Source organism: Arvicanthis niloticus, chromosome 10 (assembly GCF_011762505.2).
Source record: "Arvicanthis niloticus isolate mArvNil1 chromosome 10, mArvNil1.pat.X, whole genome shotgun sequence".
NCBI lineage: Eukaryota > Metazoa > Chordata > Mammalia > Rodentia > Muridae > Arvicanthis > Arvicanthis niloticus.
In genome coordinates, this window is record NC_047667.1 from 54,348,785 (window position 1) to 54,374,111 (window position 25,327).

General features: G+C 44.9%; 1 pseudogene; it reads left to right on the forward strand.

Annotated features, from left to right (window-relative positions):
• The first annotated feature begins 4,169 nt into the window (after nt 1-4,169).
• On the forward strand, nt 4,170-4,580 carry LOC117716029 (small ribosomal subunit protein uS8 pseudogene; annotated as a pseudogene).
• Nucleotides 4,581-25,327: the final 20,747 nt, after the last annotated feature.

The window sequence follows — 25,327 nt, forward strand, 5'->3', positions numbered from 1 at the left end:
CACATGAAAGCCAAGCTTTTATTTTATCCCTGCATAACAGGGCACAGTGCATATGTCTGCCATTTCAGCATCCGGGAGGTGAAGACTGAAGGGCTTTCAGGCTACATGAGGCTTTGAGTCTTAGCTACATGAGATTCAAGAAACAAACAAAAATAAAGCTCAAGCAGAAGAAAAATCCAGAGATGGAAAAAATTTATCTATATTTTTCAGTACCTCCAAACAGAAAGTGAGACTGTGTTCAGCGGTTTTCGTGAACTGTGTCACTTTATTGTGGACAGAGATAGTCACCACACCTTTTCACTCCTTGGAAGAGGCTCCCTTGAAGGAGGTCTTGGTTGCTTTGTTGGAATCCTCTGCTCATTGCAGAACTGAATTATTCTGCAGACAGTATTAATCGCTCATCTCTTAATCAGTGCAAACTGAGCAACACTGTTTCCTTCATAAAATTTAACAACTGATGGATCTAGCATCACGGATAGAGCAGAGCCTGGACTAAGGCTCTTCAGGCTCTCAGAACAGTTCCACAAGGTTACCAAGGGACCAGGCCCCTCCAGGTTTCTGCTCCATTGTTTTGGAAAGTGACTGTCATCTTCAAGGTCCAGGACAGCCTCCACAGCTGCAACCATCTGTCAACGGATTGTTTTCTCCAGGGCTTTCAAAAATGTCCAAGGAGCATGCCCCTGATCTTCTTGATGGTCCCTGAAGTATTCCAGTCCCACTCACATTCCCTGGCCACCGTGGCTCACACACGGCCACACTGAGTGGCTGGGTTACCTGCTGAAATGATTTCTGTGGAATCAGGGAAGAAGGGACATTGTGGGTCAACTAGAATCTCTTGAAGTCATTTTCATTGTTGAGTCCTATCCTCTCTGGATGATCATATGGCATCCACTTTCTTAACAGGCACAGTGTAGCAGCAAAACCCGGACTGTGGGGCACTCTCTGTTTTATGGCTGATGAGTGGGCTATAACTTAATGAAGGCGAACAAAGCCAGTACTCTCTGGTAACAGAACCAAGTGGGCCACCACAGGGGTGAATTCTACTGAAGCCTAAGTCACTGTGGGATGACCATTCCCTCATCACTGGCCTTGTGGATGGACTCCAGTGTCCTGTGCATCTAACACTCATTTCACATAATATTTTGCTTTTTTTGGGGGGGGTGTAGTCACATCAAGATGCTTTCTAAGAGAACAGCTTAGATTTCAAGGAAGGCAAACCTTCACTGTGGTGCTCACCATCACCAGCTCAGTTTGCATAAATGAATGTTCTATGGAGAATAAGGGATTAGAGAAATGGGCAGATGATGTTCCCTCCCACACACCTTCTTGCCTTCTCTTCCTTTTTAATTGAGATATATTTAATGTATCACACAGTTCATCTATTTTAAAAGTAAAGTTCTTTACTTTAATGTCTTTAAGTTCTTGACTTTAAAGTCTTTAAGATATTCAGAGTTGCATAACCATCTTTATAATTGATTTTAGAATATTTTAATAACCATTCCTTAAAACTTATCTCATTAAAAGACTAACTCCAATTTCCCCTACTTTTATCTTTGGAAAATACTACTTTCTGTCTCTATAGCTTTCTCTGTTCTGAATATTCCATGAACTAGAATCACCCAATATGTGAATTTGAGGGAAGATTTCTTTCACATGGCTTATTCTTTTCAAGTCTTGTCCCTGTATTAGTCTGTGTATTAGCCTGTCATTTCTTCTTACAATCAAATAATATATATTTTATAGATCGGACATACTTATTAATTTATGGACTGGTGGGCATTTGAGACGCTTCCACCTGGGGTCTATGGATGACGCTGCTGTGAGCAGTCATGTGCAAGTTTTGTGTGAATGAGTTTTTTCGTCTTTTGAATACATACCTAGGACCGGAATTGCTGGATCAAACTGTAACTTTCAGCCTTGTGAAGATCCATTCAGTTGTTGATCAAAGGGGGCATACCATTTATAATCCCACCAGTCATGTGTGAGGCTTCTAATATTGTCACAAGCTAGTGGGCATTTACTGTCCTTTCTTTTTATTCCAGTCATTCCAACAGACGTGTGGCAGTATTTCATAGGCGCTGACTTCCATTGCCTTGACGGCTAGTGATGGAGACCATTTGTTAGTGTTACTGTCAACTGTTTGCACACCTTCTTTTAAAGGATTCTCATTTAGGTTTTTTATTATTTTAAAATTACATTGTCTTTCTAAAATTGTTTTGTGCATTCAAACATTATAGATATAAATCTTTTTCAGATATATGATTTAAAATATGTTGCCTTACATCCATGTGGTACTTCAGTTCTGCTTCTGATTCCGGGACTTGTCTTTTTCCTTTCTTGGTGTTATCAAAGACAAGTAAGTTTCAGGCCAAGGTACATGTGTGAGTACATTACTGGGATGGATTTAGTTAATAATAAATGAATAATAAACAATATAAATTACTCCAGGTGATAGATAAGTGCCCACAGGCTCCTCATATGGTTGCTCTGAATTCTTTTGGGTAGAAGCAAGAGTTTGACTCATTAAATCAATCAAAATAGAAAACAGCAGTTATTCAGTCAGGTCTAAAAAAGCTTACTTTGCTTATTATTTCTTCCTAAATTTTGTTAAACTGTTTGAGTCAATAAGACGTGTGAAATGAAAAACCGCCCCTTCAGTTGACTGACACCCACCTGCTCTACTTGGTTAGAATAGATGAGGATGTCAGGGATGTATACAACTCTCTGCTGCTTGGTATTGCTGGGGACCAGAAGCTCTCTTAACCTAATTCCTGGCCTCGTTTCTGTCTTCCCCTTCCTCTGTTCTACAGTTGCCCCATTGTCTGCCCTTTCTGACTGCCCATCCAAGTCTCCCTCTTATCTTTCTGAAAAATAAACTGGAAGGGTAGGGATTTTTCTAAGCAGGATTTAGAGACTTAGCTGAAGCAAATGGTGGGGGGTTGTTAGCACTCCGTGTAGGAGTAGCTAGGCACATGGCTCTGGAATGTTTTCCCTCTTATTCAGTGGGCAGATCCTCCCCAGTTCCAAAGGGCTTCAGCGCAGAGGATCTGTCAGTCGGGCATTCTGGCGGAGGGTTGCTGTAGCACAGGAACAGATGACAAGACCACAGGCAGTCTGTCCCCTTCTAGGGAATAAGGCAAGGATTCCTTTAACACAATGTGACAACTAATCTCTCTATAGCCTCTGACTGAGAGGTTTTAATTACGACTGTGAGGTACACACCTGATTTCTTCATACACCAAAACAGCCGGGGCTTCCATGTGGCTCTTCAGCGCTACAGAGCGTCAGTCAGCTCTGAGCAAGATGATCCCGCCACCTTCTGTTCTCATCTCACTTTGCTTCTTTAATGTGTTTTTTTCCTCCTCTCATTACCTTTGAATCCACGAGAAAAGGTGTTGATGTTATTCTTTGGATGGAAGGCTGAGTCCTTCAGCTCTGCTTCCCCTCTCAGCTGCATGGGGAAACCTGGTGGTCACAGGGAAGGAGGTGCGGCCACAGCTTTGCTGGCATTGGGATGAAGATGCCTTTGAGAGAGGGGGTGTGTGCTGCAATGGGATGGCATTGTGCAGGAATGGCTGGAGTCAAAAGCACAGGGGTGGGGGCCACACAGGTCACTGTGGTCAGTTCTGAGCCCTCACCACAAAGACCTGTGTCACTCATCATGTGTAACTATATCAACAACAACGTGGTTCAAAGGAATTCATATTTAGAAGCATTGGGATATTTTGTTATGATTATTGTGTAGTCTGTAAGTGTATATATACATTTTATACACACATTTAGTGTGTGCACAGGTGCACATGGAGGCCAGACGTTAGCCTTAGGTGTGTTTCTCACCTTGGCATTTTGTTTTTCCTTTGAGTTTGTTCTTCCTGCTTTATTGTCTATAGCACAGCCAAACTAGCTCTACCACTGGGAACCTTTACCCAACAGTTTAAAAACAGAGACACCCGTTGATGTCAAGAGAAAAGGTGCACATTAAAGGGGAAGGAATTTGAAAAAATTATCCTGATGCTGCCATGTCCAGGGAGAGGTCAGCACAGGGCAGTCCTTTGTGCACTCTAAGTCCAGGCTTTAAGGGGATAATTTCTGCTCGAGATTCCCATCAGCTATAACTCTATGTGTTTGCCCCTCCTACTCTCTTTCTGCCATCTTCCCTCACCGTCTCCATGGTGTGAATGAATGTTCTGGCAGATGCCCTCAAGAACATCAATAATGCTGAGAAGAGAGGCAAATGCCAGGTCCTCATCAAGCTGTGTTCTAAAGTCATCGTTCGGTTCTTATTTGTGATGATGAAGCATGGCTGCATTGGTGAATTCCAGATCATTGATGATCACAGAGCTGGGAAGATGGTTGTGAACCTCACAGGCAGGTTGAAAAAGTGTGGGGTTATAAGCCCTAGATTTGATGTTCAACTCAAAGACCTAAAAAAATGGCAGAACAATCTGCTCCCTTCACACCAGTTTGGTTTCATTGCGCTGACAACCTCTGCTGGCATCGTGGAACGTGAAGAGGCAAGACAAAAACATACCAAAGGGAAAAATTCTAGGATTCTCTTTTTAAATGTAAAGCATAAATAAAAAGCCTTCGTGGACTGGAAAAAAAAAAAAAAAAGATTCCCATCAGCACCTGGGCCAAGAGCGTGATGGATGGAAGTTTCTGCCTCCTCTTTTTCATGAAAGCTTCTCAGCAGCCATACACCACACCCCCTTTACAAAGTGGAACTGACAACAGACACCTAAGCTGCCAGTTTAACCCTAACAGTTTTGACCCCAGGGAGACTTCATCACCCTCACTCACTACTCTAGAAACGCTTGTGCAAGGTCTAAACAGCCTTCTTCCGGGACACTCTAGCAAGGTTTCCTCTTCGAAATCTCTGGAATTCCCTGCATCTCATCCCAATGGACCACCTGCCCTCCTTCTGTATGTCTGCTTCATCAAAATGTCAGTGACCTCTATGGCTACTGTCATGGCTCAGACCATGCTGTCCTAACCTGGTTTAGTCCTCAGTGACTCTGGCCATCCAGTACCTTGCCTCTTCTTTTCCATTAAAAATGTCTTCTCTTTACTGCACATCTCAGAACTGGACTGCTTTTCCTTTACTCCAAACCCATCCTATACCTCCTTATTTTTAAATCTTTGTGTTCTGTGCCACTCTTCTCAAATATTCCATCCTCAGGGCAACCTCAGCCCATCAAAACCCTGCCCATTTTAAAAGATACAGTCGAAGTACCTCATTTTCCGGGACCTTCTCTCTCTAGCCTCCTCAGCAGCCACTGTCTGGGGTTGTGTCTGGATGTATAGAGGAGGCTTGACAAAGACTGAGAGGAAGAGACCCTTGACTACTAACAAAGGTGTAGCTTTAGCCATGCCCTAGACCTTGGGCCTCAGTTTCTTCATGCATCAGTGGGATGGTTGTGTATTACATGGCTTCTAAGAGTCCTTTCCTTGCTTTTACAATGACAGCTTCAGAATCTACATATAAATCTTCTATAAACTCCTTAACTCACTTATGCTAAGAATATTCACTTCAGGTTTCTTGCTTATCTGTACATAGGCATCTTGCATACAACAGACACCAAGTGCTCCTTGAATGAAGCAGAAATATAGCCAAACCTCAGGCTGCAGCTTGGTCATTTATGCTTTAGCTCTCAGGTGTGATATGGAAGAGATATGGTGTAAGACATTTATTTGATTACTATTTGTAACTTCCCGGTGTTCATACATAATGCTTGCTTTGACATGTTTACATTTAAAAAGATCCTTTTTCTATTCTCTTTTTCCCTCTTTTCCTAAATAAATTGTGTCCGATCACCAACGGTTTGTGAGTGGATTTGCTCCAACTTTCCACATCAGAGAAGCATGTTTTGGGTGTTTACAGGAAGCTTAGTCAATCTCTACCTAAGCCCACTGGCCACCAGAGCCTGGGATCGGTCTGCTGCATGACGTAGGTGATCATCCATGTGATGTGATATGATTTCAGAAGCACCAATGGTGCTGCCATCTGTCTACCGTGTGCTTATGATAAAATAATTATTCTTTTGGCTTCAGAAATCTAAGTATCTCAGGGGAATGCTTGTAAAAGGTTGAGCCTCAGACCATCATTGGCCAGCTACAGTTGCTTCACGTGTGCTGCCCAGAGCCCAGGTTCTGTGAGATGCTGAAGGGTGTTCCATATCGAAGAGCTTCAGTGCTGAGAGAAGTCTGGAAGATACGGGGAAATAAAGCTGAGCACCTTTCCAGGAGTGGAGCCTCTTGGGACCTGGAGATGGCTAACTTGCATAGCAAACCCAGGATGTCACACTTCCAACATTTTCACAGCTTCATAACTAGAAACCTCTCAATGGTGTTTGTGTGTATCTGGGGGCATGTATATGTATGTTCACAATGTACATGAGTGCACATGGAGGCCAGAGGTCAGACTATCACTTTTATAATATTACACCTTTTTTTTTTTTTGAGTAGTATCTCTGATTGAACCCGGGAGTTGATTGACTTGGCAAGACTAATTGCCAACACACCCGAGGTTTGCTCCTGTGTCTGTCCCTCTACATCACTGAAGTTTCAGACATGCTGGCACATCTGACTTTTTACGTGGCTGCTTTGGAATCCAAACCCAGGCCCTCAAACACAGCAAGCATTAACAAAACAAACAGAGAGCTATTTCCCAAGCATGAATCCTTTCAACCTTAGTGATTTATTATTATATCAAGTGTCCTGAGGGTCTAGACTATCACTAAATGTATCACTGTCATAGGAAAATATAAAGCTAGTCAAATATCAGACTCAGAGAGGCAAGCAAGACCCCAGTGAAGGAAAAGTTGTCTGTACACAGACTGCTGCGGCCAGCAGCCGGGTAGCTGGGCAGCCCGTCAAAGCTCCTTGGCAGGTGGAAGTGCTCAGCAGGTGGTGGGAGTCCCTTTCTGCCAGAGCCTCAGCCATCATCTTCTCTCTCACAAAGCCACACCTCATTCACCTTTGCTTCTCTGTCCTCACACTTCCTCTGAGTGACCTTGAGGTATCTGAGACAGCAGGTGTCATTTTGCCAGCACAGTTGCTGAATGCCACATTGCCCTGGGAAGATTCTAACCCAAGGACTTAAGAAGGCTGTGCCAATCAGATGCCCAGAAGTATTGCTTAGCTCATTAAAAACGACTTTTACATTTTTCCAGTGTCTATGGCGGGGATGAATGGGAACCAATATTTGTTTCCTGTTAATGGAGGTTAAAGGCAGACAATTGGTTATTTCCCCACCCCTTGACTTTCCAAAATTTTTCCTTTACATAAAGTCCTTTAGTTAAATGGATGAACCACAAACTTTAAAAGAAAGAGAACTCATTATGTAGCTAACTGAAACTGTAGAGTAGAAAATGAAAGATGGGAGAAGGCGGAGGGGACAGAGGTGGCAGAGAGTCTGCTGGAGCTGTCCAATGCCACATGCCATAGCCTCCTTCTCAGGGTAAGTAAGAGAAACAAAGTCAGCTGACTACAGGCATAGTGGATTGACCTCCCTGCCTCCTTGGACAGGTGAGGATAAGCTCACTCCACTATCCTACCCACAATGACCCTCTGACATGTGCTTCTGCTGCTCTTTCAGTACTGCCCAGCCTCTCTCTTGCCAGGCTGGTATCCCTGCTCTGTGTGCTTGGAATAGCTCAGTCATCACCTTAGATCTGAGTCATCTGATGGATCACAGTCTCATTAAAGTCAGGGAATACATTTTCTGAGTTAGTGAGTCTCTATCTAGTGCATCATACACTAGAGGCTAGGTGTTTGGCATGCAATAACTTTCCTTTTAATTCCTTCCACCTGTCCCACGAGCTACTCAGTCAGCATCGGGATGCATCATGTACTGTTGTGCAGACACTCTCCTGTGTCTTGTGATGTGTCACTCCTGTTCACCCTGCACTGTCCAAGTATGTACTAATGAACCAAGAAGGGTACATCTGCCGATCTATCCTTTGACGGACATCCACAAAGAGTGGATGGATTCCTCCCTTTATAGTGGGAATGTCAGAATGTTTGGACCCAAGAGAGGTATAGAAGAGGCTGAATCTTCCTCTCCCTACCTTTAGTTCCCTGGCTCAAGGACTGGAACCATACACTGTCCTGGCCACTCTGGGAAAGGCCAGCGCCATCTGCTGGTGGAGCTAGTCTGAGCTCACACCCTCATCTGAGCTCACATGGTGGAGCTAGTCCCAGTAACACATCCTCATCTGCTAGGGTGGCAGCCCTGCAGGGGGCTAATGAGAAGGGAGGTGTAAGACGGGAGCTTCCACTGCACAAGTAATTATAGCCGCTCAAGCTGCTGACAGGGCAGTCAGCTGTAGGGCTGCTGGCAACGGTGACTGCTGTTACCTGTGCCACAAAGTCTCTCTCTCCTAATGAGGTTATTACTAACCCACTGGCTGATGGGACCCTCAGGCCTCTTATCTCTCTACCTTCCTGCTTGTAGGTCCAGGCTAACCTTCTAGACAGTCTTAAGGTCTAGTTCATATAGTAAAAGGGAACAATTACACACGGCACTTAGTTGGTACTTCTTTGCTTAAACTTCTGGACTGAGCAGGGGTAGGAAGATGCCCGTAGTGCTCAGGAATCTTAATGATCTGTTCTGCCCTTTGCTGGTGCTCCATTAGTGACTCCTGACTGATGTCTAGCTCGCATTCCTTTGATTCTCTTGGGGTCTCCCTCCATGACTTCTTACCTGGGTTGGAATGTGTCCTCCCTAACAGTTTTCAGCTTCAGTGTCTTATGTGAATTCCCCTACCTATGCTATAACACACTGCCTGCCACGCTGTTGGCTTCAGACTGACCCTATAAAAGTTATTGAATGAGGGAGCAGGTATGGTGGTGGTGATGGTGGGGAATAAAGTACTTGCCAGTAGGGTACTTCTCATGCTGGTATGCAGACCTGAGTTTAATCCCAGCATTCGAGCAAAGGGACTGACACAGTAGCAAAAGCTACTTGGGGAGGTGGAGGCAGACGGATCCCTGAGACTGCCTGGACAGCTCTATATCATAATTGGTAAAGCCCAGGTCCCAGTGAGTGACCCTGTCTCAAATGCAAGGAGGAATAGCTGCTGCAGCTAACTTCTGGCCTGTACACACACACCTGCATGCATACAGTCAAGATGGGTGAATGAAACCGAAGAGTTAGCCGCCTAGCTAGAGTAAGAAGTCTTCTACAGCAGCCGCACAGGAGGGCTCACAGAAGAGCCATCCCCTTGCAAGTGCAAATTGAACTCTCTCTCTCTCTCTCTCTCTCTCTCTCTCTCTCTCTCTCTCTCTCTCACACACACACACACACACACACACACACACACACACACACCATCACTGCACTCCATCTCTTCACTAGGATTTCTAGCTCATTCCTGGGGTCAAGCCCATTCTGAGGGGCAGATACCCCCAGCCTGACATCTCTCTCCATCTCTGGCAAATTACCCCTCTTGCCATTCTTTTCCAGCCCCTACCTTCAGCCTATATCTTTCTGTGTTAGAATAAACCAGGAAGCTAGTAGTCCAAACGGTGTTGCTACAGTGACTTTGGTGGATGTCTGAGAGAGGATTTCTGGTTGTTTGACAATGACCGTGATCCTTTATGCCCTCTGCAGACCCCAGAACACCCCCACAGTAATCTCCTGGCCCTGTCTGGATGACACCGGGAAGAACGAACTGGATACCAATGGCCCAAACCTTGGAACAAAGGCATGGACCCTCGGCAGGAATCAGCCCAAGCTCTCTGCAGGCAACTCAACCTGAATCTGCCTGGGTCCAGCGAAAAGCCCTGCCGTGCTCCACCTCTCTCAACAGCTGGCCCGCATGTCACAGCCAATTAGGCTTTGGAGGGAGTGAGAGAGAAAGGAGTGACACCGTGTTTGACCCCTGCTGTCACGGGGCAGATGTGGAGGCCAGCACGCAGCCCCCGCATGGCCACGCTGCTAATTAATCACCTTGGCCACCAAGTCGTGACAGCGCTTTGCTTTGCACGATGCCAGGAGCTTGGCACCTGCAGAGAGACGCACTCGCAGGCAGGGGGCCCTACGCCACCAGCCATCCCTTTCCTCAGCTGGCCCTCCAAGCCAGTTTCTGGCAAATTCTCATTGCAACTGTAGCGTTAAAAGGAAAGGTGGAACAAACTTTTCAAAGTCAGTGATAATTATACACGGCGCAGGGTGGAGGAGCTAGTGAGCAAGCCAGGCTCAGAGGGAGGTTGGTCAAACGCAGAGGGAGGAGCTAGGAGGACCTAACCAGAGGATGCTCTTTCTGCACAAACTTGTACAAACAAGCAATGGGACTGTGCACCCTATGACAGCAGCTCCAAAGACACAGAATTAGGTTTATCTGAGCACAAGAACAGACTTTCTTATCCTTGGTGTTCCAGCTTTGGGCACGGTGTGTCATGCATTTAGAAATAGTTAAAGAAGGAATAAGACCCAGCTGGCTGTTACTTCCAAGGAGCTCGTGGCCAGCTGGGGGACATAGGCACATACCAGGTCATTCATTGCACTGCAGCCTGCCAGTGTCTGGTGTTTTGGAGGGCTGGGCATGTGTGTAGGTCGAGAAGAGCAACGGCAACCTTTGTTTCAACTGCAGAACATTTAAGTGACCCTGTTTGGTGGACAGGGATAAGTCTTAAGTGAATCATACCTTATTCCTATTAAAACTCAAAATAATGGTTTTTCTCCTCCAGGTAAAGTCTGTCCCCAGCCATTCCCAAACTGGATGCAGACAAGGCTGTCTGGGGCATTGGGAAGCATTGGAGCAGACTGTGCATCTATGTGGGTGTGAACTTGTTGTTGTTGTTTGTGTGTTTGTTTGACACTAAGACCTGTTACCCACGTAGACCTATTGGAAGGAACTGAACATAAGTTCAGTGTGAGAAGGAGTTAAATTCAGGTGTACTGACAGTGCTGGTTCGAATATGCTTGGCCCATAGGGAGTGGTACTGTTAGGTAGTGTGGCCTTGATGGAGGAAGTATGCCACTTTGGGGTGGGGTTTGAGACCCTCCTTCTAGCCATGTGGGGGTTAGTTTGCCTTTGGATCAAGATATAGAACTCTTAGCTCCTCCAGTGTCATGCCTGCCTGGATGCTGCCACGCTTCCTACCATGATGATAATGGACTGAACCTATGAACCTGTAAGCCAGCAGCAATTAAATGTCGTCTGTTATAAGAGTTGCCTTGGTCATGGTGTCTGTTCACAGCAATGGAAACCCTAAGATACTGATCAATGTGCAAAGGACAAGAAGCTGTGGACTGTTCAGCCATAAATGAGACATCTGTGGTACATCCTCTTTCCCCCTAAGGCTTAGAGAACACAGTGGAAAAGGTGGCAAAAATATGTTAAGAGCCAGAAGTCTTCAAAAGCTGCTGCAAATAGTATCTTTTAGAAGCAGCAAGGCCTTTATACTCAGGAACCCTCAGCAGCTATAGTGGCCCAAATCCAGTGTGAGACCAGGACAGTCACCACAACGTGAAGAGGAAAGAACTCACGAGACCCCCATCTCTAGTGAAGGAGCAAATGGCAATTGGTGAATGCTAGTGGAGGGGAGTCGATTTTCTTCAGCAGTGTGGCCTGTGGCGGTAATGGTGGTCGCGTTCCAGTAGATGGTGCCCCATGCCCATGCACATAGAGGCAGCACTAACTCGTCTCAGTGGGTTGAGAAAGAGATAGAGACAGAGACACAGACAGAGACACAGACAGAGACACAGACAGAGACACAGACAGAGACACAGACACAGAGACACAGACAGAGACACAGACACAGATACAGACACAGATACAGATAGAGGGATGGGTTCATAGATAGGGGGAGAGAGGATATAAATTAGGAGGGGTTGTGGGGGGCCTGCAAGAAGTCGAAAGGTATTAAAGTGCAAGATAATAAATATTATATAAATTAAAAAGTTGAAAGTGTCCTCATCAACTTGTTCTGCGGATGCTTCCTTTGGGCATAATTTTATTTTCTAATTAACTTTTGGATGTGGAACTAAATTAAACATTAAAAAAAAAAACAGAGTATGGTGAATTGGTCTGAAAATCAAGAGGAGGAATGAAATGGGAAAAATAGGAAAAGTGGTCCCACAAAACAAAACACGGCAAATATTACCCCCAGCCTCCAAAGTGTGCAGACAAACCCTTGGTTGATGCCACTGCAGCCAAGCAAAATCAATCGCCTTCAGCGGCTTCAGGGAGACATCCCCTTTGGTCATGCCTGCAGCCCCTGTCTGCCTTCAAGATGTCTTTCTAGAGGGAAAGACTGATGGTGTCTCCCCAGACCTAAGGGAAAAGATTTCCAGTTTAAAAGACAAAGACTCCATCTTGTGGTTAAATGAAAAATCGCAGCTCCTCAAATCAAAACTAACACAGAGCCCACAAGCCCCAGAACCTCTCAGCAAATCTTTGATTCTGGGCAAGCTGTCTGCCTCAGCCAGGCCTCCTGTCTGTTGGTCCTGCCTTCCTCTTTGTTAAATAAATATCCTGAACCTTCTATAAAGCCCCTCCCACCCTCTCAACTCTGTAAACCAGTGGTTTTTAACCTGTGTGTCTGGACCTTTTTGCGGGTTGTCGACTGACTCTTTGATAGGGGTGCCTGAGACCATGGGAGAATACAGATATTAACTTTATGATTCATAACTAGAAGAATTACAGTTATGAACTAGCAACAACAATAATTCTATGGTTGGGGTACACGATAACTTGAAGAACTATATTAAAGGATTACAGCATTAGGAGGGTTGAGAACCACTTCTGTAAGCTGAATTTATCCCTCATTTATCCCTCCTGCCCTCATACTCAGAGCCCTTATTAGGTTACAGTGGTATTTCACAGAGGAGAAACGAGACTTGAGTTTCTCCTAAGGGTATGGCAGAGAGTACAAGAGGTCACTCCAAAGTTCACAAAATCTCTTTGCCACCATGGCTATTGTGATGGTTTGTATATGCTTGGTTCAGGGAGTGGCACCATTAGGAGGTGAGGTCTTGTTGGTGTAGGTGTGGCCTTGTTGGAGTAGGTGGGTCACTGTGGGCGTGGACCTTAAGACCCTTGTCCTAGCTGCCTGGGAGCCAGTCTGCTCCTGTTAGCCTTCAGAATAAGATGAACTCTCAGCTCCTTCTGCACCATGCCTGCCTGGGAGCTGCCATGCTATGCTCCGCCTTGATGATAATGGACTGAACCTCTGAACCTATAAGCCAGACCCAATTAAATGTTGTCTTTATAAGATTTCCCTTGGTCATGGTGTCTGTTCACAGCAGTAAAACCTTAACTAAGACAGCTACTATTGCAGATTTGTTTCTGGACTGGAGTTGGGAAAAACCAGTCTATCAAGCACAGTTAGGATATGTAACCAGCAGCCTTCTGGGCTGAGTAGGTAAGACCAACTCTACAAGGCAAACCTAGCATTTGTCAGAGACAGAAGTTACAGGGAGCATCTGACTGCAGGGTGTTCTCCATAGCCCGAACACTGTCACCATTTAAAAGGACTTGATAGACAGATAATAATGGCTGACATGTTGAAGTGTTTTAGTGGGACCTGGCAGCTACTTCATAATATTAGCCACTGTGATTACTCAGAAGATAATTTTAATGTCAGAGTGATCCTTCTAACAACTCTGAGATGAGAAATAAGTACTGTTGTTCTAAATAAGGCTTCAAGGGATAGCCAGGAAGAACTTCTGATGAGTATCCTTGGGAAGTCTGAGCTCCAACTGTCAAAACTGTTCTTTGTACTAGAAAGGATTTGACTGTCTACAGAGGAATTTCTCCTTACTCTATCCCCAGTACACCTGCTAGTATATTTGTGAGGCCAGGCGAATTCACTTGGAAGCTGGGGTGTCCCAGCTTCTCCGATCTGTCCTGATAAACCTGTACCCTTGTCTGGAGGAAGCATTGGAGTTTGTTTTAGGCTGGTGGTCAGTGGCAGTCAGTAAGCCCTCCTAGATACAGACAGCTCGAGCACAGCTCACACACCGGGTTCAAAGGTTGGACACAATGACTCTTGGTGAGAGCCACCATTTCTTCTTGGATGGATGTTTCCCCTTGATCGTGAGCTTGAGAGCTTCCTGGACTTCTGAAATCTCGAGTGGAGTTTTGGGGGCACTCTTGTGATAGGTTCCCGTGATCTGATAAGCCAGATTAATCCAGTGGGAGTGTTGAGATGCTGGTGACTGGATGGGAAAGAGAAGTTAAACATCATTGGTAATAACAGAAGGAAAGAGGAAATTTAGAGACAGTTGCTATGGCAATTCTAGCTGCATATTTTAATCCGGGTCTTTGGGGACCACAAAAATGTGTTCAAAGAATAATACTTAAAAGTAGTGAATAGTATTGTGAGCCCCCATGTGGCCCTCAATTTGTACATAATCTTATTTCACCTTATACCTGAACTGCTTATCTAACTGCCATAGCAACAGCTATAATACCATCATCACACCAAAAACTAACAGAAATTCCTTAATTCCATCAAATATTTAGCATTCCTATCTCTCTTGCTGTGTAATACTTATGACCATTTGTTGGTTTTGAATCAGATCATAACGTTTAGGCCTGTGTGCTGTTCAGTGTTTTCAGCAGCTTGACGCAAGCTAGCATCCTTTGGGAAGAGGTAACCTTAATTGAGGGATTGCCTCCATCAGACTACAGAAATGTCTGTAGGCAAAGCTGTGAGGTATTTTCTTGATTAATAATTTATATGGGAGGCCTGGGCAACTGTGTGTGGTACCACCATGGGCAGGTGGTTCTGAATGGTAAAAATCAGGCTGGACAAGCCACAAGGAGCAAACAACAATCGGTCCCCTCTTCTCTATGGCCTCTGCTTCAGTTCCTGCCTCCAGGTTCCTCTTTCAGTTCCTGCGCTGACTTTCCTCAATGATGAACTGTGGTATGTAAGCATAAACCAAGTAAAAATTTTCTACTCAGATTGCTTTGGGTCATGGTATAGTATTTATCGTGAAAGAGAATCTTTCAAAGCATCTTGACACGATGGACAAAGTCAGATGGACATCAGCTGGCATTCTAGTCCTGGCACCGAGTAACTACATGATTTGGCTTGAAGATCCTTGGCATGTCTGTGCTTTGATTTCTTACAGTATAGAATGAAAATCAGAGGAGACCGTAGGAGTGTAAGGATTAGAGAGAATGTTTAGACAATGCTCAGTATAAAAGCATCTCCCCCATTGCTCCTTACAGCCTTTTTCCTCTTTGTTTCTAGATTGGCCCCTTGAGTCGGACTCAGTTGCTTGCTTACCAAGGAGCCATTTTCTTCTTATTAATAGAATCCTAGTTTGGTTCTGGTTCAGTTGGGAGTATTCTTGGGCTCATTGTTGCTGGGCTCTTCTGCAGCCTCATAGGGAGAACCACGCTCTAAGTGCTTCACTGCAATCCCATGCTCCTTTGCAAATATTTGATCGAGGGCTATGTAGATGTCCTAACTGTGGCTAATGAGGATGGTAAGGAAATCTACTGGAAATTTCTAGAAAAAAAAACTTCAACCTGATGAATACGGATTGCTGCTCCCCATCCTTTCAGGATGTGTGAGGATGTGTATTGGGTGGCACTTCAGCAACCGTCTTGCACCTTGAGAGAAGATTTCTCTAACAACACGTTTTAATGATGCAGAATGACAAGAACTCAATTCCTTTAGAGACAGAAGTACCCACTGTGAGCAGACAAGGACAGCTTTTCAAATGGCCAGTGACTCAGAACCTAGCACTGGAAGTGGCATTTTATTGTATTGTGACATAGCAAGAGAACAGATTGTATTCCAGATCTCTGAATTTGGGGACGCTGTTCAGGTGCACACAAAAAATTTTTATTACTCTGGCTTAATCATGTTTATACTTGTCCCCTCTTCAACATGGAGCACTGAGGTAGGAGCTTAGGTGTTCAGGTTCCCTCAGTCCTGCCTTTTTGTCACCTTTAGCTCTCTCTCTCTCTCTCTCTCTCTCTCTCTCTCTCTCTCTCTCTCTCTCTCTCTCTCCTTCTCCTTCTCCCTGTCTGTCTCCGTCTCCCTCTCCATCCCCCCTCCTGATTGGGACTTCAAGCTTGCTCTCTTCTAACTTCAAATCCACACCCTAGGTAGTGTGAAAGAACAAGAGAGAAGCACAAAAGACCACCCAACCCCTGAGGTTTCTGCAGCCCTCACAGACTTCCTCTAAGCAAGGCTGGATAAGTGTTTTGGAGATCCATCTTGCCACACTGAATAGAATAAGGAATCACTGAGGTAGCAGAAGAGGGCATGGGCAGACAGAAACATTGTCCCAAGCACCCTGTTGAAATGGCTGCCTCCAGGTAAAAAAAACCAACAAGTGCACATCAAACTTGGCACCAACCTATCATGAGCCAAACAAAGTGTCTCCACACTTCTGATTCTCTACGTTGTGAAGCAGATCAGATCTGGAGTACTAGTAAGAAGACCCGGCTCCTCCATAACTGTTCCTTGACCCCTTTGTCATTCCTGCTTAGAAATTCCAGCATCCTTCCATTAGTTTGTTTGCATACTAGGCTCTTTTTGCCCTCCTAAGAGACCCAGTGGCCTCAATTTTAGTTGAATGCTATCATTCCCTGGAGAGATTTTGCAATGTTTAACACTGAGATCACCCAAAAGACCCACTAAATCAATACCTTCAGAGATGGGGCTCCAGTCTCTGTATTTTTCTTATCTCTCTCAGACAACTGCCCTGTGCAACCAGGTAAGGTTGTGCACCCGGGCACTGGAGTGGTTGGAAATGATCCTGGGCACACATCAAAACTTTCCAGGGGCTTTCTGAAAACTTCTGACACCAAATTCCCCTTCTAGAAAGTCTGGCTTAGTTGTGGTGGGGAGGGATTTGGGCAGGAATAGTTCTTTAGGCTTGCCAGGTATTTCTAAAGTGCAGCAAGATTGAGAAGTCCTGTGCAGAGACTTTATTTAGACCAAAGCAGGAAGAAAGACTTCTTTTCCTTGCTCCCTCTCCCCAAGCAATAAAGTTTCTAGAGTGGTGTCAGCCGGTTGGTGTGTCCAATGCACATCTAGAAGGGTGGGTGTCCAGCCACCTGGCACTTTAAGGTCTCCTGAGGGCGTTTTGAAGCTTTCCATTTGCTGAGCCATGCCCCCGAGGTCACAATGCCTTTGTCCAAACCTGGCATTGCTGCATTTGCTCTGAAAACAGCTCCAGGGTTCGGATACACAGCCAAGGCAAGGGCCACCATGTAGTAATCACAGTGGTGAGAATGGTTTCTAGAAGTTATACCTGTTCCACTTTCAGCCTGTGTCCTTCCAGGGAGGAGGGGAAGGGCTGTTATTTAGTGTTTGAAATCACTATTTGAAACTGTAAGTCTTAGCCCTGGCATCTTCTGCCTCTGTGGAGGATGTGCTCATTTAAGAATTAGGCCTGTTCCTCCCTCTCCTGCTTTTCATGGTCACCAGGCAGGATAGAAAGTCCCTGGAAGTTTTCTAGATCAACAACTGAGGTCACCTGTTTCAGGCTGTGTCCAGTTCTCTACTTAAATAAGGCCAGTCTTTTGTCTGCTGCCTGTTCTGCTCGGCCTGTGATTTTGTGCATACTCTCGCCAAGCCAAAATGCTTGCTTGGGATTATGTAAATAAAACAATTGGTAGTATGTAAAAAAAACAATTATGTTAGTGACAGGGATGTATGGGGATGCAGGTGTGCCCTGTGCCACAGGAACCAGAGTTGCCACTCAGCTTGGTTCACTTCACCCTCCTTCAAAACATTGGGTATCTCTCTCTTCCTCTGCACTACCCAATGAACATGGGAGGTATCCCAATGGAAGGCAAACTGTAAACATGGCACTCAGTACGCTCCTGACTCAGGCTGTAGAGACTTGAACAGTCCAGTTGCCTCTTGGGTGCTACAGGCACATCCCAGCTTAGTCTTCAGTCTTCCATCATATTTAGGTACTGTGGAGCTTTGTAGGACTGTCCCCATGTGGTTGTCAGTAGAATTACATCCACTCTGTCTGCTCTGCATTGGGTGACATCATGAGTGTTCAACACTGTGGCCCTTCAAGGCAACAACCTCACAGCCAGTCCCCATCAGGTGTCTGCCTTTCATCTTCCACCTTCCCTTGTAATTTCAGAAGTATTTCTTCTTTAAACATTTTAATTGATTAAGTGTGTGTGTGTGTGTGTGTGTGTGTGTGTGTATGTGTACATACCATGTTATGTTGCATGTGTGGAACTTGCAGGAGCAGGTTCTCTCCTCTTACCAGGAGGAACATGGGGATTAGTCAACCTACTGCAAGGATTTTCCTAGCTGAGGCATTTCAGAGTTCTGTGGCCCCTTCTTTATGTATGTTCAGGGCAGGCACGTGCTTTTCTGGACAATCCCTTTGTCCCGGAGAGCATCTAGTTAGAGGCCCAGCTGGTACCCATTTGATAGAAGTAGTGCCCCCTACAAGTTCTGACATAAAAAGAAATGTGACAAATACTGTCCCTGGTTCCCAGGGAAGCAAAGACATGGGGACCATGGCTGTCATCTGCTGTCTTAGAACTTATGCCAGGCCACACACTGAGGTAATTAACAAGACAAAACCAAAACCAAACATTTCAGGGCTGGAGGAGAGTGATGTTCCTTACACAGTCTTGGGGATAACAGAGTCTGTCTTGGGTGGGGCTCTTCTAAGGGGCCCTCTTGCCAACATCCCTTGAAGCTGAGACCCTCAGCAGGAAATGTCCCAGAGGAGGAGCTAATCTAATCTAACGTTTGTTCAATTTCAGGGACTTCAAAGAAACCTTGATCCCTTGGAATGGTGTGTGCAGTCTGCAGACTAGAAGCTCCTAGATGTTCTCACACCCTCTCACGGTGTAGGAAGAGTGGTCAATAGTGTGTGCTTTGGAGAATGCCTTGGATAAGTGGCCTAGAAAGGTCTGGAAAATCCAAAGGGCAGGAGATGCGGCGAGCAGGAGCCTACAGTTTGATAGTAAAAGCTAATGAACAGAAAGTACGTACGTACTCTGGCAGCGGCAAATGCCACCGCTCGCAGAGCCTGAAGGCCTGGCACCATGTTCCCATCAGAGCTCAAGGATAAAGGCTTCACAGCCGGAAGACTCAAAGTGGAGGGAAATCATGAGTCGGTTACACCGGCAGCTAGAAGAGGCAGAGTGGAGGGAAATTGTGAATGGATGGGCACTGGGCAGAATCTCCCTTCCACCAGTCATATTTTTATTTGTTTCAGGACACCAGCTAGAATGAGGTAGGCACTCCTGAATTCAATTGGGGAAGATGGCAAATGTTTGCTGCACTTTCATGGCTGCAGCACTGTGCTCGGCTCAGCCTTTCTGACTCTGCGTAACAAAGGGCATACTCTCTTCATGGATAACTAGCTATGGTTAGCCACTCAAACAAATGCCCTTGTCAAACAATATTCAGGAGGTAGGCTTACAGTGTGGAAGCCATCTGCAGTACCATCCACACGGCACAAGCAAACAGCTGATCTTGAATCATGATCGTGAATCACCATGCTTATTATTAATAGCACGTTGTCTCAATTGAGTGTGGTTTTCTTTTTTATTGGACACAGTGTTCAGAACTAAGAACCAGGGCTTGTGCTTCAAAAGACCTACAGGAAAAAAAAAATCCCTAAGACTTCTGTACTTTAGCTTCCCCAAATGACTCTTGCAACTGAAAACAACACAGCCTGAAGAACTAACAGCACAGAGCTAAAGGCTCTGTGGTCATCATCCCTGGTTTTAAGGTCTATTACTTCCCTTCTTGTGTTTCTGAGGTAAAAATTAAGAACATCTCTCTAGAGCTTCACCTGGTACCTAGTCTACTGTTGAGAACCACACTAGCCCATGTTCGAGGCCGGAGCTGCTCCACTTTGGGTGGCCAAAAATGTTGTGAACTGCACTAGTCCCTGTTTGGGCGCCAAAAATGTTTCGGCTCTCTCCACTCCATGCTTGGTGGCCACTGTTTCCGGGCCCCAGCTGCTGCTCTGGTCTTCGGGTCAGGGTTCAGCAAGAGAGAGAGAGTGAGGATGGACACAAGGAATGGAGACCAGACAGAGTGTGATTCAATCCGGTTTATTCTTCAGTCTCTCTTCCTAGTCCAAGTCCCAAGTCTTGAGTTCCTAGTTCCTAGTTGTACTCCTTGTTGTTCTCTTCCAAGTGTCTAATGTCTACTCCTACTCCTAGTGTCTGAATCTCTGTTACTCCAAATTGTTCTCAACTCTCCTGTCTGCCTCTTGCCTTTTATATGTCTCACTTCTAAGCCATGCCTTTAGGTCATGCCTTTAAGTCATGCCCTTAGGTCTTGTCTCTAAATCTGATCTCTAAGTCACACCTTTAAGTCACACACCTTTAATCTCACACACCCAAGGAAAGTCCTGGGTATCTAAAGCAAGATGTTATCAGAGTGTGCTCAGCTGTTGTAGGCTATTGTAATCAAGTCTCATGTCAGGGTATATGGCTCAAGATGGCTGCAAAGCTGATAGCCCCTTTCTGCTAAAAGTCGGCTCTCAACAGTCTACCTTATCATTCTCAAGCTCTGAGAATCCCGCTTTTTTTTTTTTTTTTTTTTTTTTTTTTGGCCACCCTTGTGTTCTCTGAGATGCCTTGCCCAATGTTTCAAGGTGGATCACTGTCCTTGGGAAATGACACAACCATTATTGTCTTGAAAACAAAGCAGCTTCGATTGCTCACACCAGCCCTCACATTGGACCTGCTAGCCTTGCCCTGTGAAGGTGAGAAGAAACTCACAAGCCTCATGAAGTGCTCACTAGAGTTCGTGAGATATGAGTCCTCTCTCTGCCTGAAATATGTAAGTGGTTAACAGTTTCTGGAGAATGGGGACATTCCTAGGAGGAGTAGCTGCCCATAAATTTCCCATGATCCTGTAGGTAACTCTAATACAATTATTATTACCACCAAGTTGGACTTGGATGAAATGATTTCTTTGGTCTGGCATTGGTGTCCTACATGGAGTGAATACATATTTGTTCATGTATCCCAGGGGAAGTAACACAGTGTCTACACAGGTGACATGAAGATAGTATGCTTCTTCACAAAGAACACCTTGTTAAGAGACTCTTCTATGCTCCCAGGAGGGCCCAGGTCACTGGAATCAATGCCAGGTTCTGTCCTCTGGGCTCTTCAGGAACGTGTGACAACCTTTTGTTCCCTGTTAGCTTCTGTGGATGGGTATCAGGGCTGGCAGCTCTCCTAAGATGCAGTGGACAGTCCAGGAGACTCAGTTCTACCCCGACTCCCACCCCAAACTTTGTTCATAAACGCTTTTTCGTGGACCTCTAGTGTTCAAAGAACCTAGAAACAGTTCTTTGTTTTACTGGATAATTTTTACTGTTTCATTTTTTAAAAACATTGCTGTCACTGTCTTGATCATTATTGTTGCATTTGAACATGCAGAGGTCAGAGGATGACTTTGTGGAGTCAGTTTGGTTTTCTCTTTCCATCTTTATTTACACGGATTATAGGGCACAAGCTCGGATTGGCAAGTTTATGCGGTATGCACCTTTACCTACTGAGAAGCTTTGCCTATGTTTACCGGTAACAGTAACAACAGCTATGGCAGCAGCAGCAGCAGCAGCAGCAGCAGCAGCAGCAGCAGCAGCTACAACAAGAAGTGCTCTACAGCACCACAGGCAGTGGCATCTCCGATACCAATACAGATGGTCCTTGACTTATGATGCCCCAGTTTACGAGGACTGAACTTTACAACATTGTGAAAGTGATGTGCATTCAGCAGAAGCCATGCTTCACATTGTGAATTTTTGATCATTTCCTGGGCTGGTGACAGGCATCATGACCCTGTCTCCAGGTTGGACAGTGTCAGCCAGCCGCAGCTCTCAGTCAACCAGAGAGAGCATCAGTTGCATCGGAGGAAGAACAACTGACAACACTCAGGCAGTTGCAAAGCTGTAACATTTGGCAGTTAGGATTAAATGGATTACTTTGACTTCCGGCATTCCCATTATGATGTATTTATCTGCAGGGCCCATCATCAGCCAGCACCTCTGAATGGTACCATCCCACCTAGTGCTTCAATGCCTGTCATATTTCTAGTGTATCTGTCATTAGAGCCAAGGAACTTTATCTTCTGAAATATTCAGATCTGGATATTCACATACTTAAATACAGATTTAATTTATTAATTTAAAATTTTATTTTGTTTTAAAATCATTTTCTTTGTATTTTATTGTAATAAGCACGTTTGTTAATTATTTTTAAATTACACGAATAGATACAATATGTTTAATACAAATAGCAAGGAAGAACAGAATGTAAAGGGCATAGGGTGGTTAAGAGGTATTTAAGGTGCAAGCAATTGATGCAATTCCTCAAGAAATCCACTGGATGGCGCAAGAATCTCGTGCAAATATGTCGAGGATGGCTATTGGAGAATTCCATTTTTTCTCCCTCATTAAATCAAAAGTGATGCAAATTGCTGTAAAAGGTGTGCATCTCCTCTCCATCCTCACAAGGGATTGTATTTCTCTCTCTCTCTCTCTCTCTCTCTCTCTCTCTCTCTCTCTCTCTCTCTCTCTCTCTCTCTTTTTAACCTGTGTGTTGGCAAGGCACTAGTCTCCTGTATTCACATTCAGAGCCGGCCTCTGTGTCTGCCTTCCCTAAGGTTCAATTTCTAGCCTGCAGGCACGGCCAGTTGCATGGGGAAAACGACTGCTTTAGCTTTGGTAAAAATCTGAGAAGCAGGATTTGAAGAATCAGACCATGGACTCCACACCGTGTTGAAGTTTACCATATCAGCCTTGCCAGCTCTGGGACAAACAGCATTGTCTTTTACCCAACGTAAAAGGCCGCATTAATAGTAACGTGGAGAAAAAGCCAAGCAAGAGAGACTGCTTTGATACTTTTATCCATTTGTCTATCAGAGCAAAACTGTTTTATGTATGTGTATATGTGTTTGGTCGTGTGTGTGTGTGTGTGTGTGTGTGTTGTGTTGTGTGCATGTGGAGGCCGGGGGTTAATTTCCAGTATCTTCCTCAGTTACTCTCTTTGGTATCTTTTTTTTTTTTTTTTTTTTTTTTTTTTTTTTATGATGAATAATGGCGTCCTGGGTTTAATTCCTGGCACCTCTAACTACAAATCTATCTTTGAGGCTGGAAAGAAAGTGGCTAAGATTGTATCCTGCTCTTTCAGAGGACCCAAGTTCAGTTCCCAGCAGCTCACTGGGTGGCTAGCTAATGACCATCTGTAACCCCAGCTCCAGGAATCTAGTGCCCTCATCTGGCCTCTGTGAGCACCTGCGCTCATAGGAACATACTGACACACATAATTAAAATACACCTTTGTTTTTAAATAAAGAATTATCAGCAGGATTTAAATGGGTTCCAGGGAAGCTGGATTTCATTTAAGTGCTCCCAGATTTGCTGGCAATATCCAAAAGATCAGAATCAGGAGTCAGATGGATATGTGCAGTCTTCTCTCCCCCAGCCTGATTGATTTGGTCATTCCGACAAAGAATTTCTTCCCAGCCTGTTTGCCCTGGGGCTTATTGGCCTTGGCACCCATGATGAACAAAGTGTGTCATTGTTCTTGTCCTCTTCATGGCTGACTTGGTGGTCAGGAGAAACTGGATGATGGCATAGTGGTTGCGTTTGTTTTTCCTGGATGCACACTCTTACCAAGGGCGTTTGGGCCACATCCAGTATGGCCGTGCCTTGGACTGCCAGAAAGTGGGTGACCTCTCTCTCTCTCTCTCTCTCTCTCTCTCTCTCTCTCTCTCTCTCTCTCTCTCTCCTGGGAAAGGCTTTGGCTTAGGAACCTTTTGTCTTCACTTTCGTTGCTATATTAGCCTCCACCTTATTTTTTGAGGCAGGGTCTCCCGCTAAGCCTGCCAATTCAGCTACACTGGCAAGATAGCAAGCCCCAGGGACTCCTCATGCCTGATGCCTCTGCTTTGCCATCCCTAACTTTGTGTGGTTCTGAGGATTGAACTCTGGTCTTGATGCCTTTATGGCAAGCACTTTAGCAACTGGGCCATCTCCCAGCCTGGAAAAGTTATTTTACTTTATTTTGTTTTATTTTATTTTATTTTATTTTATTTTATTTTATTTTATTTTATTTTATTTTATTATTCAAGGCATCTTCCAGATCTTAACATGCTGTAAACACCTCAGCCTGCAGAGGCCCGGCAAGGAGCCCTCTTCAACAGTGATTGAAATCTCTTTGTGTGTGTGTGTGTCACACAGCTCCTTGCCTAGGTTTCTATCCACGTTTATAAGTGTGAAGTGAGTGCCCAGCAAAGTTTCTGAGGTTGATTGGAAGAAATGAAGGTTGTGTAAAAAGCACAGAGTCAGAGCATAATGGGAAGCAATGTGGGAAGAAGCTATAGGTCAAGGTCCTGGATTCCTCGGGGTTGGGGAGGTAGAGAGGCACAGGGCAGAGTCAAAACACTTGGGAACTTTGGGTCTCCATTCATAACCATGAGGACCACTCATTTTAGTGAAGGCTGAAATGTTAACAATACAAACAAATACCCAAATTTGTTTTTATCTTATTTTTTAATTTTGTCTGTTGTGGTGCTTTACACTGCACACACTGCTTAAAGTTAGTTGAGTGCACGATTACAAGTATGTGCAGGAGCTGTGTATTTATTATGCATGGTTCAAGCCTCCTTTGCTCAAGGAAGGTAAATTCATAGTCTAAAACCATCAGCCCCTGCTGTTCCCCAAGAACTGTACCAGCCTCATTCCAAAGGTTTACCTGTTTTAGATAAAGGAAGTAGCCAAAGAACCCTCACCCACAGAAGCAGGAGACCAGAGGGTATCAGCAGCTTACACAGACATAGAACACCACTAACTGTCTTCCTCATCCTTTCCTTTCTACCAGGCTAGGATCTGCCCAGTGAGCTCATGGTTGAAACCAGCTTGAAATTGACTGGCTTTTGTAATGTTTCTGCACTTTGTTGTAGCTTTGATGTCTTTATCTCCAAGGAGCATTTGACAACGTCTGGGGACACTCTGACACACATTTGTCAATAATGAAATGAGTGGGACACTGTTGGCATTGAGTGGGTCAAGTCCATGGGTGCTGCTTCAGAGGCCATAAGCGAAACAGCCCTGAAACAAGAAAATACTAAGAGGTTGGAGAGATGGTTCAGCTGTCAAGAGCACTGACTGTTCTTCCAGAGGTCCTGAGTTCAGTTCCCAGCACCCACATGGTGGCTCACAACCTTCTAAAATGTGATCCAATGCTCTCTTCTGGCACATAGGTATGCATGCAGATAGAGCACTCATGCATAAAATGAATAAATAAATAAATCTTTAAAAAGGGTGTGGGGACTAAAGAAATGGCTCGGTGGTTAAAAGCACACTGTCTGCTCTTTCTGAGTTCAATTTCCAGCAACC